At 36.3% G+C, this 17,564-nt stretch overlaps 1 protein-coding gene across 7 annotated transcripts in view; it reads left to right on the top strand.

The window, feature by feature from the left end:
• Bmpr1b (bone morphogenetic protein receptor type 1B) overlaps positions 1 to 17,564 on the top strand; it is a 382,398-nt gene that overhangs the window by 126,452 nt on the left and 238,382 nt on the right. Inside the window, exon 2 of one of the 7 annotated variants that reach the window (XM_045143622.1) lies at positions 676 to 746. The exons of 5 other annotated variants lie outside the window; for them this stretch is intronic. The gene's annotated coding sequence lies outside the window, so the exon portion shown is untranslated. Of the gene's footprint in view, positions 1 to 675; positions 747 to 9,118; positions 9,140 to 17,564 lie in introns of those variants that run through there. One more of the 7 variants, XM_045143624.1, reaches the window with a different exon arrangement.

Raw genomic sequence — 17,564 nt, 5'->3', positions numbered from 1 at the left:
TAAGTGAAGGTATTGCTACATGCAACTTTTTGCAATAGATAGCTGCTTTTGGAATATAACAGTATTCCATAAAGTTGTTAATTGCCCAAACTCGATCCCTATTATAATGGAAGGCTTAAGTCTATGAATTTGTATAAGCGACAGTCTGAATGACGTGAAATAAAGAACATTGATTGTAAAGATTATCTTGAGTACGTTTATATATAGAAGGCCACATTTATAAAGATAGAACTTATTTATGCTTTGGTTTGTTCATGAATCTCTAAGTATTAGAGGGTAATTTGAGACTTTTGACCTGATAGGTTTGGCACACTTAATATCAGTCACCAGAGTGGATTGAAGCTCTCAGCCTTTAAAGCTTGCAGATAGGAAGATCTGCCTAGACCCTGTGGCTAAACTGAACTGGACTGTTGTCCACCATGGGGAGGGGCATTAAATTCCCCTAGTCTGGAATCACTTGACTTGGCTTCTGCCCCAGTACTTCCTGCTTATGTAAGGATACCTTGAATGGACCCCACAACTTGTTTCTTGAGTGCTCCTAGTGTAAATAAGTAATGATGATAGCAGTTCTTGCAAGACTCAGACTTTCACATTCATAGTCATTGTAGATAATGTGGTACATTTGAAGTACTTTTGGAGCTTTGGCTGATAATGAATTATTCTCATGTCTTTCAGCCACCAAGAAAATGACAGCATTTGTAACTGCCAACAATTGTGTTCTCAGCACCCCTGCACCATTGCCTAAAGTATGTGCTGTATTTTAGTAAACATGTTAAAAGAATTAAAAGAGAGAAAGTCAGCTATAATGTTGCATGTGTCTTTCTAGTCTACACTTTTTTCTAGATACTTTAAATAAGTATTAAAGGCATAAACATGCATGTTCTGCATATGTTGCTTTTACCTAGCACAACTTTTTTCCCCTAAATTCTTTACAAATTACTATTTTTGTGTGGCATTTAGAGTGTGTAGTGTATGTGCATGTGTGCAAAGTGGAGAGGAGAACACTGGGCATCTTCCATATGTTTTCTTGAGATGTTGTCTTTCACTGAGTTTGGAGCTTCTGTTTGTCCTTGAGATTGGCTGACCAAGGATCCCCCATGATTTTTTTTTTATTTCTGCCCCACTGGGATTATAGGCGTGTACAGGCATGCCTGGCTTTTGACATGTGTGTTAAGGATCAAACTTATGTCTTCTTGCTTAAGCAGCAAGTGCTTTTACATGGTAAGCCATTTCTTCAACCCTATGAATTATTTTTAACAGATGTTTAAGGATTACTTTCCTCTTCTGTTCTTGGATGTTTATATTGTTTTTGTTATTGTTCCTTTTTATAATCTTGATGCCACTATAGCATCTAATTTCATGAAATATAATCTCATTTTCACAAGTCTTGGTATGGAGTTGTAGCAGTGGAATTACTAAATTAAGGAGCAGAAGGCCTTAATGTTATTGGTAATTCCTGAGGAATTATTTTCTGAAATTCAACCATTCTTTTCAGTTTTCCTTTGGATGAGGCATCTCCTTGGTTTTCACACTTTAAGTACTCTTCATTTTCTTAGGTTGATTTTTTTCTTTTTGAAAACACTTCTCAGGCTTCCCAGGATTATAAATAATCATTTACTTTACTCACGTCATTGACCCCCCCTCTGCTTACAAATTTGAAAAATTAACACAATGTTCCTTGATAATAACAACTATGATTCTATTTGCTTTCCAATGCTGTTACAGAAGCTTACTGTCTGGCAGTTCTGGAAGATAGAGCTTCATTATAAACATCTTTGGATAGAAAGCAAGTTATTGGAAAAGTTGTGCTTTTCCACATTCTATGAGAACTTTTTTTTTTTTTTTTTCTGGCGTCTTCCAGCTTTACTCGGACGCTGGCATTCTTTGACTTGGAGACCTGTCATTCCATTTTCTGCCTTTGCTGTGACATTGTATTTTCCTGTTCTGCGTCCAATCTCCCTCCACCTCATCCCATCAGATACTTGCAATGGCACTTAGGGTCCTCATAGATAATCTAAGACTCTCTCTGTCACAAATTCTTTAATCTGACCACATCCACAATGTTCCTTTATATGAATGAGGTTATACATACAAGTTAAGGATCAGGACCTTTGTGGATACCATTTGGTACTATAATCACCTGTTTCTAAGATGTGTTCAGTTACTTTGGAAAATAACTTGGATTTTCTTTAAATCTTCTATGTTATATAGAGTAAAATATCTGATAGTATTAGAAAGTTCTAGGGCCAAATCAAAGTGGGAATATGAACATAAAGCTATCAAGACTTCCAATCTTGTATGAGCCATCTCTTTGATGTTATGTGATCTCCTACTAAATGTGGACTATATAGAAGCCTGAGGTGAATCTCAGTGTTATAGAGCATGTGCTTGGCATGTGCAAATTCTAAACTAAAAATATGATATATTTTCTGAAATATAGCAAAAGGAAAATCCCCAGAGTTTATAATCCGTGTTTATAAAACTTTTCATTAGAAATGTGAAACTTTCTAATCCAAACTTAATGGAGCATTAATAAAATTTATTATAGCTACCCTCTTGTTAAACAAGATATTAAAATTGCCCTTTTTGGAATAGGAATGTCTTTACTGGAATTAGTTAAGTTGAACATGTTTCTTTTCTGTGAATACTCTTCTCTGCTTACCCAGACATGGTTAGAGTTTCAGATATGTTTTTCTGATAGTGGGTATCAGGCCCAGAGCTTGCTATTCAGATGGCTACTGTATAGCTCAAGAAAATAGCAGGTTGTCACTTCTAGACTCCCAGTGTGAGGGAGGAACTCAGGGAAATGAGAGAAAAGGCAAGGGTTAGAAATAACCTGTGGGTTCTAATCTTCAGAACCTTTGCATAAACAAGATTGGAATGAAAACAGTGTTGCTTTTTTAAATTTAGAAATCTGTAACCTATCCAATCATAACATTCCATGCTGAGTGCATGTACACTTTCAGAAAGACACTACAGTGTGTGCTCTAGGCCCCTAAATCTGCCTCAGTGCTGGCTTTGTGTAGAACTTAAACTCAAGACGTGAATTGGCTAGATTGTGTGTTTTTATATTAGGTCCAGTAAAATGGAAAGGATAAAATAACTAGTCAAAAATAGCTTAGCAGTAATGCTTCTAAGACCATTTTAGACGTGTTAATCAGAAAGCTTGGTCCTGTATTTATAAATGTGAAATTGTAAAGGTATAACTTAATTTCATATGTACATATAACGATGATGATGTCATGTTTTCAGTATGTATGATCAGCTAAATACAATAGAAAGGTGTTAGAGGGCAGTGATTTCAGAAAAGAAATATTAATGAAACTATGGTAAAATAAGTCCAGTGTCCTAAGCCTAGTTATTTTGTTCAAAAGGACAAATGTCTGTATTATTTCATGTTACAGTTGGGGGAGGAAGAACAAAGAACCTGTATGAATCAAATAATAGGAATACTAAGTAAAACAACATGGACTTACTTTTTTCAAATTTTTTTTCTTGGATGGGAGACATGGGCTTATTTTTCAGGGAGTGAACACACGTTTGTTATGGAAAATCTTAAGAACTCAAATACCTTACAAAATAAGCCATGCTTCTTGGTGGATTCAAAATGTACTCCTGGCCCACATATCTCTGGAATCTGAAAGATTTTGTTATCAAAAAACAAAATTAAGAGAAGTAAAGAATTCCCAAGAACTACATAGCCCATGAAAATACTTCTAGGAGTGTCAGTTTCCCCTGAAGTATACTTTGCCCATTCCTATGAAAATTGGACTGCGTGTTTACACAAGGATGGACTAAGCTAGAGGCACTGAGCTGAGGACCACTGAGATGAGCTTTGCTGTCAGAACACTGCAGTGCAGGCAGAGGTCCTCAGCCCATATGCTGAAACTCAAAAGAGAATTCTTTTCTGAATAAGCGCATTTAACATAGAAGGGAGCCAGTGTTTTCTAGCCTTGGGGTAAGATTATTTTTCTGGGATCTCAGGGTAAGTTAAATGAGTTTCAACAATCTATTGCACATATGAAAATAACAAAATATTAAGTAGTACTGTTCTGTGTATGAGTGGACATTGTTTTGTGATGATCTATCTCTGTGTCATTGTAAAATCTAAGACTCTTCTTAGATCTGGCTCATTCCTGGGGACATAATACTGAGTACACCTTCTGATCTTTGTGTTTTGACTTTGGAAGGAGCTGAGATTCTACATGGCGCTTTTCTTTGTTGCAGATGATATAAAAGAACTGGGCGTGGTGGCGCACGCCTTTAATCCCAGTACTCGGGAGGCAGAGGTAGGAGGATCGCCTTGAGTTCGAGGCCACGCTGAGGCTCCGTAGTGAATTCCAGGTCAGACTGGGCTAGAGTGACACCGTACCTCGAATCCCCCCCCCCACAAAAAAAGAACATTCAGTGACCTAAAGCTTAAGAATATATTTAACAAGATGGATATTTTCCTCCTATCTTCTTGACCAACTAGAAGTTATCTATAATCAATAGACATTAAAACAGCAATGAAATTCCACTTTATCATACTGGAAAAGTATATCATGACCTCAACATTGGCATAAATGTGGCAAAATTATCATTTCCTTTTATTTTTTGAAAACAACTTCAGTTCCTGGCGAAGTAGAGAAAATATGTGACCTTTCACGTCCATAGCAACGTGTCTGCCCCATAGGAACTCTCCTGCCTGTGCTGAAAGGCACTGGCACTGGAGTATTCTTCACTCTTTTGTGTTTGTTCACATATGAAGCATAGCAGAGAATAGATCAGATATGATCATTGTATGCTAATTATCATGGATAGACTATATGTCATATTCTGATTTCTAACATTAGAATGTTTAAGGTTTTTGCCAACTTAGTGTGCCTGCATGTGTGTTTAAAGGAAACAACTTCAAGAATTAATAAGTGTTTTCTTTTTACTATAACTGTAGTAGTTGGAATGAGGGAATTATATCTTGAACTGCATGATTAACATAAAAATTCATAAAACAAATTCATGCAAAACTTTGACCCACAAGACAAAAATAGTATCTCTTATGTCTCAGTATTCATACAGAGTAAAATAAAGGTCCTAATGAAAATAATGTGATAGTTCTGTCTGGAGGGGCGTGGGGAAGAAAGGATGGTAGTGCCTAGTGGTGGTGATGCTTCCTCTAAAAGCAACCATTCTATTTCTGACAAAAGAAGCCAAAACAAGAACTGAAAGAACTGTTAATGTTTAGCAATTTTTTTCTGAATATTTGTTTGAAATATTAATCAACTCAAACTATAACCTGATTTATCTTGATGAAATTATAAATTGAAAGCTTTGCTGGAACTTGTGACTATCTTTTGATATATTACATTACTATTTTGAAGAAAGGATGAACTTTGTTAATTTGAATGGTCCCATTTGTGGATATCTGCTGTATTCTGCTTTATTTATTTATTTAGTAGTGGAAGGATCAAGCAAACCTATGCTTTGAGATTTTGCTTTATCTAGTTTCAGTGCCATCTACTAATTGCTAAATTCTGTTTGTATGTTTTCCATTGTATGATACTAGAAAAGAAGCTCCATGAGGGCGGGGTTTGAGCTTCTAATTTCATCAACTTGTAGAACACGAAATGACTGGCATGTAGTAGAGTTTAGAAGTATTTGTTGAAAGTATCACAAAAATAGAATTGGAAGCAAGAGCTCAATGGATGAAAATGCTTGCATTAGGATCCCAGTATGGATCCTTAAGCCCCATACAAGAAATCTGGAAGCTGTGGTGGACTTTTGTAATCTCATCACACTTACAGTGAGCTAATAAATCTCAAGATTCACCCCCAACAACACACTTCCTTCAGCAAGTGTGTGCCTACCACGTTGCCATCAGCTGGGGACCAAGCATTCATATCATATGAGTTCATGGGAGTCATCTGGTTCAGACCACCATGGTTTCTTTCTCTGTACTGATTTATCAGCTACATTGTGAAAGACTAAAATTCCTTTTATTCTCATTTCTATCTTCTCACAGATTTTAGTAAATTCAAAGCTAAAAATCAGGGTCCAGTTGGATACCATGGAATCATTTTATGTATATCTGTATCTCTCTCTTTTCTGGTGAATTCTGTTTTTTAATACAATTCTTTTGCACATTAGTAGCTTATTAAAGTGTGACATTCTTCTATTACTAATTATCTTAACCTCTTACAGGGCTTTGATTATAAGTTAAACTTTATAATAAGTATGTATATACAGGAAAATACCTACCATAGGAAAAAGGCATAGTATATGGAGAGTGTGAAGTTCATACCGGGTATGGTGGCGCACACCTTTAATCACAGCACTCGGGAGGCAGAGGTAGGAGGATTGCCATGAGTTCTAGGCCACCCTGAGAATACTGAGTGAATTCCAGGTCAGCCTGGGCTAGAGTGAGACCCTAACTCAAAAAACCAATAAATAAATAAATAAATAAATAAATAAATAAATAAATTCTCCACAGTTTTAAAAATTTTGTGGCCACATTTATTCATGTATATAATGTATTTTGATCATATTCACCTCTAATTAAATTCTCTTGTCTCCTCCTCTTCCTCCTGAACCCTATCTTCTTTCCAATTAGTCTTTCTTCTGCATTAATAACTTTTTTGAACCCCTGAGTTTAATGAGAGTTTCTGGTGCTTCTGATTTGTTTGCTTTTATTCTTCTATTTTATCATTTGTTTCATAATCCTACGAACTACCTCACAACTCTTCCTGAAGAAGTTAGAAGACAGTTTATAGAAGCCTAAAATTTAATAGACAGCCTCCTGTCACTTATATCTATGGAAGTGCAGAAGCTCTGTACTTAGGAAATATAAAAAAATTAGGTGTATATTGTCTATAGTGATACTTAGATTTATATAATTGTCTATGCTTTAAATATTCATCTTGCATTCTGTCTTTAGGTAGTGATCTAACATTGATGGTTTGCTTAAATGAATTGCAGTACCATTTAGGAAATGAAAACATTACGGTGTATATAGCCATATGACTCTGTATAGGTCTGCAGTAATTGTGCTTAGAAATGATTTTAGAATATTAGTTCATTTCAGCACTTTGCTCCTTTAGTTAGATTTAACATTTTGAGTAGTATACTGGGTATCCTATGTGGTAGCAAACAAGGATTTAGATACCAAATTATGTCAAATTTTTGTAACCTTGCTTCACTTATGTACTGTGTGGCTATTATAGTGACTGGCTATTGAGGCTACAAGTCAGGCAGCCTGTAAATAATTATTAAAAGAAATCAAAGAATATGAAAGTATAATCAGTTATGAAACAGTCTTTGGCTATAAATAATGTAAAACATTTTCTCTGGGTAAAATAAGTGTGAAGATAATTGCTGTAATGTTTTAAAAAGTATTATATTGTGAAAAACACTGGAGTATGTGAAAGGTTGTTTCTGAATTTACCTTTTGGAAGTGGGTTGCTCTATTCTGTGATACAGTGAGTGTCAAGAAAAAGATAGCTGGATTGCTGCATTCATATATATGCTATTATTCTTCCCTCAATTTTCTGTGGGTAATTGCTATAAAAGAAATAGAAGCAGTATTTTATATGACACATTCTACCCTAAATTTTAAAATATTTTGTTTTTTTAATAGCTCAAAGCTTTAAAAGGCTTGGAATCTTTGGTTCCTATTTTGGCAGGCACCATGAGAATTATTTTGGAAAATTTCTTTTAAAATAGATTTCCTCATTTAAATCATGATCTATTTGTGAATTACTTTACACACATCATTCAAAGAGGGTGACATTTTTCCTTTAGTTCAAGATGATCATGGTTGTTAGTCAGGGATTTCTCACCTGACTGAACAGGATGGGGTTAAACTAAAAGACTTTTTCACTTTTTCTTCAGTAGTAAATGATGTTTTGCTTTTCATTGAATTGCTTTAGACTAATAGTGAAACTTTTATATTTGTTTGATTACTAATGTGAAAGAATTGGTAAATAGTTTGAAAAATAGTTTTTAATGTCAGCATATAGTTTTAAATAACTCAAATATTGGTTTTAAAACTTAATCTTCAAAAAAACTGCTTTATTTTGGTTTTGGTTTTATAAAAATTAATTTTTTTGACCATTGAGTTTGTACATGTCTTTCATTCCCACTTTTTATAAATAAATTTATTTATTTTCAAGCAGACAGGCACAGAAGGAGAAAGGAATAGGCACGTCAAGGACTCGAATTCCAGATGCATGCTCCATTTGGTGCTTCTTAATTTATGTGGGTACTGGGGAATAGAGCCTACACTATTAGGCTTTGCAAGCAAGTGCTTTTAACTGCTGAGTGATCTCTCCAGTCTAGTTTTTCAATTTTTAATTCATATCATTACACATTTGACTCTGAAGGTAAGGTAACCATTGTAATTACATTGCTTTGTAGGTTCCATGCTCAGGCTGTCCCCACAGGCAGCACTGAAAGCCTGTTCACCTCTTACTGAATCATCACCCTGATGTGGAGACCAAGCACCTGCTTAGGTTTTTGTCTCCTTAAGTTTGCCTTTATAGGGGCTGGAGAGGTGACTTAGCAGTTAAGGCACATGCCTGTGAAGCCTAAGGACCCAGGTTCAATTCTCCAGGTCCCACGTAAACTAGATGCAAATGGTGGTGCATGCATCTGGAATTCGTTTGCAGTGGCTATAGGCTCTGGTGTGCCCATTTTCACTCACTTTCTCTCTCTCTCTCTATCTCTCTGTCTATAATAAATGAATAAATAATAAAAATCTTTTAAAATGCCTTTATATCCTGGAGTAAAATTTGACAATTTTAAGCTGGGCAGGATGACCTTGAATCCCAGCACTCTGGAAGCAGAGGTAGGAGGATTGCTGGGAGTTTGAGGCCACCCTGAAACTACATAGTGAATTCCAGGTCAGCCTGAGCTAGAGTGAGTCTCTAGCTTGAAAAATAAAAAGGAAAGAAAGAAAGAAAGAAAGAAAGAAAGAAAGAAAGAAAGAAAGAAAGAAAGAAAGAAAGAAAGACATTTGAGAATTTTATAGTTACTAAGAGAATAATGCTATACCTTAATGTTCAGCATATTTATTTTTCTGTTCATTCTCTTTATTAACAACAGAAATTTATTTCCCTTTGGAAATGGAATACCTACTGCATTAAAGATGAACTGAGTAATTTTGGTGAGTTTTAAAGAAGTGATTCACTGTTAAGGTCTGTTCTTGCTAGGAAACTTAGCTTTGGTTCAGCCAAGATTCTTTCTCTGCTGGAGTGTTTGGCTGTAGTTCATATCACCTCCAGTGACTCTTTTTCTGACTGAGTAGCTAATAAGTCCATAGTTTGGTTTTATGTAGCTATGTTGATAAATATTTCGGTTTATAGTGAAGTCTAGTTGATCTGAGAATTTAGATGCTTTACAAAAACTGAAAATGCTTTTATAGACCAAATTAAAATTAAAACTTTTATTTGTTTCATATTTGTAAAAATCTCAGGGGACTGGGAATATTGTCTAATGGTTAAAGGTGCCTGCTTGCAAACTTGCCAACATGAATTTCTGTCTCCCCAGCATCCACATAAAGGCTTGATACAAAATAGTACCTTCATTTGTGATGCCAACATGCCTTCAGCAATGGGAGACAGATCCAGGAGGATCCAGAAAATTCTGGGCTAACTTGTCTGCACAAACATGGCAGAAACAATGAGAGAGTCCTTATTTCAGATAAGGTAGAGGGCAAGGACAGATACCTTGAGGTTTTTCTCTGACCTACACACACACACACACACACACACACACACACACACTCACTCACTCACTCATGTACATACATATGCACACAAATAAAAACATCTATAAATACAAATACATTTCAGACATTTGTGTATGTCTTAGGTTTGCAAAATCACTAAGTATTCATATTTCAGAGGCAACAAACCTGAAGCATAAACATTTGATGAATTATTCCTTCCTTATCACACCAGACAGCCTTTCATTTTCTCTCTTCTGGCCAGACAAATTCATGTGAATTAAGCACTTGAGGGAAGTCAGACAGCCTTCACTTTTGATAGTAGGGGGGATAGCTTACATTTTTGTCCCTGTAGTTACCAATGATTATGTGTGTTGTAATTATTATCATTGAGTCACTCATTGCAGAGTAGTTCTTGGATTATGACCTCAATCAGGATTCTTCTGCCCATTTCTAGGCAGTCATCTCAGAAGGTTTCACAGCTGATCCCTTTGAGGACCTGTCAGTACAGTGTTTGCATCTCAGTCGGAGCTTCTCATCAGCAACTGATGCAGAGAAGTTTTCCAAAGTTCATGTGCCTATGCTTTATTCTAGATGCAATGCTTTGGGGTTTGGAGGTGGCAGCTGGATGAATGTGTTTGGAAAAGCTTCCCAATATATTCTGACATTAATGAAGACACACTGGCTGTACCAGTGAGTGTACCTTCGCCTTTAGATGTCATTGGCAGTATCTGTATTAAATGAATGAAAGATATCTTTGGTGGTTTCTGTCCCAGAATAGTATTGCACTTATCATGCGAAAGAGAATAGTGGTGCGTTAACAGAAAACAAAATTATCCACTTGTCATTAACTTACTCCCTCAGGAAATACTTGTGTGGATCGCCAGTAGTGTATCAGAGCACTCAACACCTAGTCCACTAACAAGGGGATTGCCTGTGCATGTTCTTGGTCTCCCTTTCTCAAGCATATTTCTATTCCTTCTTTTCTTAATTATTAGCTCATTTACCAAGATGTAAATAAGACAGTACCAGCTCTCGATGATACCCTTAAGTAGGACATATGTGTGGAATTGAAGGTCATCTTTACAGTACTCTAGATTCCACACCATATTACTGTCTTCTGTAGGCCAACATGTGAGGACATGTCTGGTTACTTACTTGCTTTTTTGTTTTTTTAAGATAGGATCTCATAGTTTTGAACTCACTGTATAGCAAAGGGTTACTTTGAGTTTTTGATTACCCTGTCTTTATGTCCTGCATTTTGGGATTATGTGATGTACGCCACCATACCTGATGTTTGCAATGCTAGGGCCCCAAACCCATGCTTGGTGCATGATAGGCCGTCGTTGGTGGCTTTCTTGCATGCCCATTATTAGTTTATAAACTCATTTAGGAAAAACGGGTGACTTTCATACTAGCCAGGGCCTCAGTGCCTGATGGATTTTCTTTTCTTTCCTGGTAGAACTACTTGGAATACATGGGTCTGATGTCTTTACCCGTTACAAGGTAAAAAGTTTGACAGGAGAGTCCATTCCAAATGAGTTAGAGATATTTGATATTCTTATTTAACAGAAAAGATGTTTATTGTAAGCATGGTATTTTATAGACTGAAATAATTTCACAGTATATCAGAACTTCATCAGAGCAAATTGAACATTACTTCGGGTATGTGTCTGATCTTGTCTACACTGTCCCTTATTGAAAGTTCAGTAAGGATTATTGGAGTCTGACTTTATTTTCTCTTGCAAGCTGCTGTCCTGGTTATCTGATGATCAGCTCTTCAGTCTTCCTGTACTTTTCATCTTCACCCTCTGGAGAGTAGAGTTCTTTCAGGTTTCACTTAGATATCCACACCAACTTCTTGTAGGCCATCATGTATAATGATTTCATGCCTTTTCAGGGGGTTTCTTCCATATGCATGTCAGTGACACCAACATTTTATTTTCAGCTTCAGTCTTTGTATCGCAAGTAGTAATTCATTTCAAAAGCTTGGACATGAGAACAAAATGACTGATGGATGTCTGTGGCTGGAGAAAGGACATTTCATCAAATCCATTGATGCCCCATTAATACATTTTTTTCAGAAATCTTCTAAACATATCATGAAGACCCCATATTCTTTGCTTTATCTCTCTTCCCTCTTTGCGGTTCTTATCTACTCCTCATGGTCTTTCTCTGTTTCACAGTCACAGGGTTGCAATAAAGATTATCATAAGCATATCATAACAGCATTCATTATTTTCTCACAGTTTTGGGGATCCAGAAGTCTGCAACAAATGTATCTTCGGGGCCCAGCAAGACTCCTTTCTTGTCTTTTCCTAACTTCTGTTGGCTACTGACTCCCCTGTAGTCTTTGCTTTGCAGCAGCAGCAACAGTAACTGTCCATCTTTGCCTGTGGTGTTGCTCAGCCACTCTGTTTGGAGCTATTTCTGCTCCGTTTTCTTCTCAGAAGACAGCCAGTCTTTGGATTTAAGCCTCTCAGTTAACTGTATGACCTCCTCTTGACTAACTGTATTTGCAAAGGCTCTATTTCCATTTCTCTGGGTAGACATGATCTTTTGGGGGACATGAATTGATTCAACTTTCAAGGTTATGCTTATCATATGCCCAGCATATGAGATAGCAATTATGGACAACTTGTATAAATTCTGGGAAAATAGCTCTGTTTCTTGTAGGTACGTGGCTTTTAGAGAGTTACTTAGGCCCATACTTCTGCTGTCTTGGGACAGTGACAGCCACCTTATGGAATCAGTGAAAATGATGATCACTGTCACAGCAAGTCTCCTTGTTTACTTGGCTCATGCAGATGTTTGCAGAACTTTCTCCATATCCATCCCTCTTCACCCTATTCCCAGCTTTGCATGTTATTTACTTATTTCTCTTTCCCACTTTGGTCAAGTGTGAGGATCTGGAAGGGATTGACAGTGATAGAGCAGATGACCTTTACCTTCAAGCTTAGTTCTTGATGGAACCACTCAGAAATCTCTGCCTTGCTGAGTGGCTGGACATTGTGGGGGTCTGTTGTGCCTCCAGGTGACTGGTTACTTTGGATGCTTGGAATGTTAATTAATTTTCTTTTTTTTCCCTTTAAACTACTTCTGTGGCTTGAACAAAGAATTTCTGACCTAAGCCCCCAGATTGCACCCTGGTTCATTAACACTATTTGAGATAACATGATATTAAAATTTACACAGTGAGTATACTTTAAGTGTTAGTAACTAATAGTTAATAATTAGAAATTTGAAATGTATTAGGTAATGTGACAGTCATAGGATTTTTAATCTCCTCTCTGCTTTGGTGTCTTCCAGGGATATAATGCTTTCTCCTTCTTGAAGGTGGTTCACCATGATAGAAACTGTTTATCTTGCGGAGTGGCATGGGGGTATGCCCCATTGGGGGATATTTTTGCTTAGTCTAGTTCCTATAACACATAGAGCTCCAAGTGTAAATAGATTGGCCTACTAAATGTTTTGAATATCAGTAAACTGGAAAGTGAAAGCTATTGATTGAGAGCAAGAAATGAAATGAGTAGAAGTTAAGTATGAAAGGAAGGAACATGACTCCCTATAGTTTCTTGGGGTCCAGGCAGATGGGTTCTCCTCTTTATGTATAACATACAAAGTTGCCATTGGTGTCCCCGTCCAAGTGATGTGAGAAGGAAGACTCTCCATCCTGGGGTAACATACATGTTCCTTTGGTGAAAATCAGCCAGATCACCCAACTAAATGCAAAGTAGAATGGGAAATATAGTTCCTGGTAGGACCCTTGCTTCCTATCAGTGTCTTAGCTGATGGAGGGTGATCATGTATCGCAGATCACCAGTCAGCAGTCTCTGTAATCAGGCTGTAGTGGCTGCTGCAAGGAATGAGGGAGTATAGGACTAATAAGTAGCATAAGAAACTTTTACAGATGTCTTTGCTTTGTCCTTGTAGGCTATTTTCAAATCCACATTCAAGTATTAAGATGAGCTAAGTCTCCCTTTAGGTAGGTAGATATGGATCTGAAAATTCAGGGGGGTAAATATTTTGAATGGAGTTAAATGTTAACTTTTGGGTTAATATTTCAGATACACCATTATGATTTTTTGTTGTTGTTGCTTTCTTGTTCTTTCTCTTCCTGTTCCCTAAGCCCTCTCCTCACTCCTCTCCTGCCTTCCCTTCTCTCTTCCCCCTTCTCCGATTTCCTCTCCCCCCTCCCTTCCTTCTTTCCTTCCTTCTAGGGGCTTAGGTCATGTAGGCTGATATTAAACTCTCTTTGTAGTCAAAGGTGACCTTGACCTTTTAGTCCTTCTGCCACCACCTTCTGAGTGCCAGAATCATAAGCTCACACCAACATGCCAGGCTTTACTTACTTTCTCTCTCCCAGTCAAGCTTTTTCTTTTCTTCTCCTTTCCTTTATTATTAACTTATAATAGTTGGAAGTGTTGTACTTGTTCACACTTTTGAAAATATTGTATAATTTTCAAAGAGAATAGTGATATAATCCTTATATTGATGATTTAGTGTAATATTCGAAAATAATTTCAGGCACAGTAAGGTTACCTGAGCATGACTTTAGTGGAGTCCATTAGGAAATAATTTTCAAATAGGAACTAAATACATGTTACATGGCTCATAAGTAGATTTTGAGTGGACTTTGTTTCACATCTCTATTGTAAGAATGCATGCTGTGAGATTGACATTAATTATAAACTTATTTATCTCAAGTGGTAGTAATAAGTTTTAAAATTAACAACAGTAACAATACTTTTTGGAATAAGATTCTGACTTTCTGCTAGCCCTGATACATTGATTTGAAACAGCTCATCTATTCATTACCTCTTACAAGGATCAGGACTGCTACTGCTTAGTGTGGCAACCTCTCCTACACATTGTCATTCCTTTTAGTCATTTGATTTCCACATGTAAACTTCCAGTGAAACTTTGACTTCTTAAGAGGTCTTGTAAAATAGTAGAGATGTGTAAATAACATGTGGGGTTTTAGGCAATGGTTAGTGATTGTTGCGCGTTTATCTGTATGCTCATTTTTACTAATTAAGTCCATTCCCCTCTTCCCTCCCATCTTTCCCTCACTTCCTTTCCTCTCCCACCATCTCTCTTCTCTCTCTTTACTATGTTTCAGTGTGATAAGTGAAAGATGGTAGGTACAAAATAACATAATTCCTTCTCTCACAGTGTTTGTTTTAGTATGCCATTGTTCAGTAGAACTTTCTGCAGTGGTATAAATGATGTGCATTTGTGTTGTAGAATATGGTAGCCTCTAACGGTAGTTATTGTACTCTTGCAATGTGGCTCGTTTAGCTAGGAGACATAATTCTTCTTTGATTGCTTTTGTTTTGGAGGGGTGGGGGATGAAGTCTCACTCTGTAGCCCAGGCTGGCCTTAAACTCAATATGTAGCCTAAGTTCACTTCAAATTTAGAGCAATCCCCCTATCATCAGCCTCCTGAGTGCTGAGATTACAAGGGTGAGCCACTATATCTATCTGTTTCATTCAATTTAAATTAAATTTGAATAGCTATATATAGCTGATGACACTCTTATTGAACAATAGAAATATTGTAGAAAGATAGACATTTTTCACATTATAACATTACAAAAATGTAAAGTTCCATGTTTGATGATATAAAGGGAATATGTATATATGTATGCATGTGTGTATGTACATATGAAATTTTGAGCACTTCCTGGGGTTTATTGGACTTAAGTAGATAAGACTTAAGTTAGAGTGATAGAGATGGACAGAAAGGGATAAATTTAAAGAATAGTCTATAAAATGGTATGGCCATCATTTGGAAAATGCCATAGTAGTTGGCCAAAATTCACCATGTAAATTTCTTGTTTGTTAAATGTAAAGAGATACTTGCAGGCAACATGAATGACTATAATCTTGTCATGATGGTTTGGAAGATGTAGGCTTAACACTTAGAAGAAACACTTAGAAGAAAAGTTGGGCCAGGCCTGAAGCCTTGCTGATGGAAGCCATGAACAACAATATACTTATGTCCATAATCGAGCTGATCGGGACCTGGTAATGTGCTGAAGAAACCTAAGTGCTCATTGGTAAGTAAGGCTAAGGATTATGAATTGTGTGACAGTTGAGGCATCAGAGTTCCAGTGTAGTCAATGAATGGGCTTAGTGGATGCAGTTGGAGGAGGAGGCTGTGAAGAGAGAGGATGGTTTCTCTGGTATATTTGAGTAAATGAATTGTGTCTCATCAAAGAGACAATTTGGGGTTGATGATATCAGATCTGATTATCTGAAAATAAACTTGATAATGTGATCGTGGAGTTAAGGTTCGTTGGAATCTGCTAGATTAATTAAGCTGAAAATATTTTTGTTATCTTTTGGACTAAAATGGCTAGCAAAACTCTCAGATTAGAATTTTAAGGTGTTAATATGTGTTTTGTAGTGTATATGTGTTTATGTAACAGTGCATTATATGAATCACATTTATTATGTCATATGGTTAAATTAATGATCATATATCTTTATGAACATTTTTGTCTTTTGAAATTTGAACATTTGCTATAAAAGGTCACTTAAAATGATGAATGATAATCCAGTATGATGATCTGGTACACAAATATAACCCCAAAAATGTTTCATATACTATTCCTTCCTACTAAGGATTATCTTGATATTTTCTATATCAGCATAATTAATTTGAGTAAAAATCCTGGATGTTTTTTTTTTTCCATTGAGAAAACCTAAAATGTTTAGCCTGAACAAGAGGATTTTTCAAGATCACTTCCATGTGATTTCATTGTATTATATTTTTCCCACTCTTCTAGTCCCAAAGGAGCAAGCTTCCTTTCTGTACATCATTGCATACTTTATTATTATTATTATTTCATTTGTGACAGAGAGAGAGAGGCAGCCATAGAGAGAATGGGCACGCCAGGACCTTTAACCCACTCTGAACAAACTTCAGATGTGTGCATCCCCTTGTGGCTCATGTGCAATATTGCACACTTGTGTTATTGTGCATCTGGCTATGTGGGACCTGTAAAGTTGAACATGCATTCTTAGGCTTTGCAGGCAAGCACCTTAACCACTAAGCCATCTCTCTAGTCTCCCCTTTTTTCATACTTTTTAATATGATTAAATTCTGTGATGTAGGCATCCAGACTCTGATGTGGGAATAGGGGATTGCTAAAATCTGTGTTATTTTAATTTTCTAAAAAATGCCACCCAAGGAAAGACTAGGTTTGTGCTATTACATTAGGTCATTTTCTGAGTCATTTCTTTGTACTCCAGAAAAAAATATTTAATAACAGTGGAGATAGTATTTTTCATTTTTTTCTGTTTCATTTTTGATACTATTAGTCTTTCATTTACAAATATTAATAATTTTTCCATTTAGCTTTGTAGTACTGTGTTGGCTCATCTTGCTTCTAGTAGTTAAAGTATGTTCTCATAACTTTTTTCTATCTGGTTTCATAATTCCCAGATCTTCAAATGCTGTGTTTTATGACATTTAAAACAGTTATGATGTATATTGAGAAAATAGGAAAATGGATTTTTTATGTTTTACTTGCATTGAATTTTAAAAAGTGCTTGTAAACATAAGCAATAAATATATTGCTGTGGAAAGTAAAACAAAGACATCCAGCATTGCTTAAAAACAAAATATTCAATTTTAAAGGTCATATTACATTCTAATTATTGAGATGCTTATGTCCCTATTAACTAATCATATTATTTGTAATGCATTGCTGGTTTCTCTGCTTTTTCCAGAAGAAGCCCCGAGTTTCCATTAAAGAGTTTTATGGGGGCTCCCCACATGTCAAATTTCACACAGCGGGCTGTGCAGACATTTTATAAAGGTCTTTGAATGCAGTGCCAAGGCCTCCCACTCATT

This window comes from Jaculus jaculus, chromosome 2, assembly GCF_020740685.1.
Source record: "Jaculus jaculus isolate mJacJac1 chromosome 2, mJacJac1.mat.Y.cur, whole genome shotgun sequence".
In the NCBI taxonomy this organism is placed as follows: domain Eukaryota; kingdom Metazoa; phylum Chordata; class Mammalia; order Rodentia; family Dipodidae; genus Jaculus; species Jaculus jaculus.
Note: the sequence above shows the minus strand (reverse complement) of the source record. Positions and strands in the feature narration are given on the sequence as shown.